This window comes from Eschrichtius robustus, chromosome 16 (genome assembly GCF_028021215.1).
Source record: "Eschrichtius robustus isolate mEscRob2 chromosome 16, mEscRob2.pri, whole genome shotgun sequence".
NCBI classification, from domain to species: domain Eukaryota; kingdom Metazoa; phylum Chordata; class Mammalia; order Artiodactyla; family Eschrichtiidae; genus Eschrichtius; species Eschrichtius robustus.
Window position 1 is genome coordinate 35,069,219 of NC_090839.1, and position 3,478 is coordinate 35,072,696.

Below are 3,478 nucleotides of genomic sequence, written 5' to 3' on the forward strand. Positions count from 1 at the left end.
GGGGGTGGGGGTGTGATGAATTGGGCGAATGGGATTGACATGTATACACTGATGTGTATAAAACTGTTGACTAATAAGAACCTGCTGTATAAAAATATAAACAAAATAAAATTAAAAAAAGCAGGTGTAACAATGTTTATGTGACAATTCAACATAATTGATAAAATCTATAGCCTATAAAATGTTTCCCCATTAGCATACGTCTGTGCTTGCTCACTATGTCTGATTAGACCCCCCCCCCCATCCCCCAAGTGGATAACTAGGCAAATCTCTTCTTCTTTTTTTTTTTTTTTCTCGTGAATGAAAGAAATGTCAAATTTTGGTCACAGCTCTAAAGCAGGCGTTACATTTTTCACAAGGATGGAAATGGAGACACCTAATGCTGGGCATTAAGGAGGTGGGTTCACACGGCCCTCACAGCACTATGGCATGGATGATGATCTCTGGGTTCTTGGTGTCCTTCTTGCTCTGGACAGTCCTCAGCTACAGCTGGACTGGGCTGGGCTTCAGTCCCTCCCCAGCCTTGGCTTTTGCATACTTGATGGTCTGCTGCAGAACATGGTGCATGGCCAACACGGTATTTTCACAGGCCACCTTGAGACTGTTGAGGTGCTTGTGCATCCATGCCAAGAGCACGGCAGTGAAGAGGTCCCCGGTGCCTATGAAGACTGTGTCCACCTTGCACATCTCCATGTGGATGCTCTGCATCATCACAGTGCCGTCAGGGGTCTGGGTCCTCTGGCTCCCCGGCATGATGCCCCTCGGGGGTGGCAGGTCTGAGCTTGTGATGACCACCATGTCAGGGCCCATTAAGTGCAGCACATCCATCACTCACTGCTAAGTCTTCTTCCTGGCTGTGGATCTTTCTCCAGCTCAGCAACTCAGCCTCAAATTGGTTAGGGGTTATGATGTCTGCAACTGGCATGACCTCCTCTCTGTAAACCAGAAGAAGGTCCTCAGGGAGGTAGATGGAACCTTCTCTGTTCCACCTGTCTCCCATCACGGGGATGTACACAACCAAGAGACTGGAGTTCTGCTGCTTCAGCTCCTTCCTGGTGTCCACCACCATGGCCAGGAAGAACTTGTCTTGCATGTAACCTGTGAGCACATAGTCATATTTGTTCATGTTGTTCAGCTCCAGCCCGTCATACAGCTCGTGGAGCTCATCTGAGTTCAGTGCTTGGCCATTCCAGTGCAAGTAGCCTGTGTGGTTTGAAAACTGGACAGAGTTCACTATGTCAATCTTGAACCCCAAAACCTGTAGCAGGAGCGTGGTCTCCTGGTTGCCCACGTAGCCACAGATGACATGGCTCTGAATGGAGAGCACCTGGCAATCTTCCTCCTTGCCAGGTCTGCCTCAGTGGCAGGGCCGGGCAGGGTCAGTGTCTCCCCCGCATGCTGGGGCTGTGCTCCACTTGGCTCCAGCTGCACTCAGGCTCCGCTCTGCTGCAGCCCTGCTCAGTGCAGGCACTCTGCTTGAACGATGGGCCACCTCCCTCTTAGGCAAATCTCTATACATGTATAAATAACAAAAAAAAAGGAAGCCGAACACTGAGGGACATGATGGACCCAGGGCAGGCAGCAACTACCCTGGCATTGAGGGACAAATATTTTGCTCATCAGTGCTTTCTATTGAAAGATTTGCAATCAGAAGGGAGAAATAATGGAAGGAAAATTTCACATATTGAGGTATGGGAATGTCTGGTTTCTGGATTATACACGATTTGACTTAAATTTTACGTTAACCTAAACAGCCTGTTTGTGGTCTATTGAACATACATTGTACATCTGCTTTAATCATTAAAGAAAAGAGTACATTGACTAGAAGTAAAGAATGTCCACATTAACAATAAAGATTAAATGCCTCTCTTCCTGTGATGCCAATGCTGGTATTCTTTCAGTGATAAGACTGCCTTCCTAGGTGTCAAGGACATACTGACTTGCTGTGTATGTGCTGATCTGTTTATTTTTGAAACCTTGAAAGGATAGTATCCCTGACTTGTTTGATGTTCTTTGTTCTGACAAGATGTACAACTGTGCTGAAAACCATGCTTCTTCAGAGAAGTTCCTCAGATTAATCTAAGAGGCTGTCTCCCCGACCATAGTCCTCAATTTGGGCCAAATAAAACTCTTTTATTTTCCTATTATAGATTTTTTATTGATTATTTTTGAAGACATCTGTGTGAGAGCTGAAACAAGAAGGCAGACTTCCGCTTTGCTCCACCTCAGCTGGGCACAAGCATGATAGAGATGACTCAAATTTTTTGTTGTCTACCACAAAAGCACCTTGAGTATTAATTTTGGAGTTAAAATAAATTTTAGCTAGTAGACAAATTCACAAATATGGAACCATCGAGTAGTGAGGCTCCACTGTATAGAGATATGGACTTAACACCCAGGAGAAAGAGCTAAAAGAATTAGAAATAGTTGCCTCTGGGAACAGGACACTGGATGGCAAGGAGTGAGGTATGGGACTGTTGCTTTTAATCAAGTATAAATTTTAATTTGTTAACAAATTTAAAATGAATAATTTTTCAAAAATATTTTAAACCACTCCTTCTTCCATGACTTCTTCTCCCCTTCTTCCAGGCTAGTGGAAAATGTAATACATCATTATTGGGTTTCACTTCCCTGACCTCCAGCATCTCAAGAAGATCCTGAGATTATTTTAGAAAAGGCAGAGCTTTCTGGAAGGGGTCTCTGGACTCCAGTCTCACTGGTCTCTAAAAATTTGTATTCTCTAAGTACTTACTTGAAAGAAATGTCTCTCTTTTTCTGAGCCCAGTTTGAGACTGGGTCTTGCCCTGTGGCTTCCAGGGCCACAATGAATACCTCTCTTTCATTTTTCTGGGAAGAGGATGGTTCTTGGGAAGGGGGTGGGGGCAGATGGCAACCTCAACTTCTCAGTGGGAATTGCAAATGACAGTTGTTTCCAATCCTTGACCACTGGGAAGGGTAAATTCAAGCTTGCAGTTTCCTGAGTCATGAAGGCAACATTTAGCCTTTTGGTGAGCACTATCTGTGTCCCAGACACAGAGTCTAGTTCTTTGTATGCATTATGTTACTTAATCCTCACAACCTAAGGGGACATTTTACAGATGAGGAAACTGAAGCTTAGGGAGCTTAAGCAATTTGCTCAAGGTCACCCAGCTACTAAGTGGCAAACTTGGGATTTGAACTTGCACCTGGTTAACTCTCAAACCAATGCTCTCAGCAGCTCACAATACTATTGGCACACACATGCAGTGTTCCTTTTGCAAATTTCCAATTCTACTTAGTTTTGATAGGTTGAATTTCTGGCAGCTTCTGAGAGTTTATTGCCATTTATGAGGACTTTATCTTGGCAGGATGGTTTCCTTAGAGTCCACCGAGGAAGGTGTGTTTTTTATTGCTTCTCACTTTGTTTAGACTGTTTCTTCCATCTGTACTGCCTTCCCTGACCCTTTCTTTGTGTATAATTCCTACCCAGCCTCTAAGA

At 44.3% G+C, this 3,478-nt stretch overlaps 1 pseudogene; it reads right to left on the reverse strand.

Annotated features, from left to right (window-relative positions):
• Positions 1–414: 414 nt before the first annotated feature.
• Positions 415–1,126, reverse strand: LOC137750198 (pyridoxal kinase pseudogene; annotated as a pseudogene).
• Between the last annotated feature and the right edge of the window lie 2,352 nt (positions 1,127–3,478).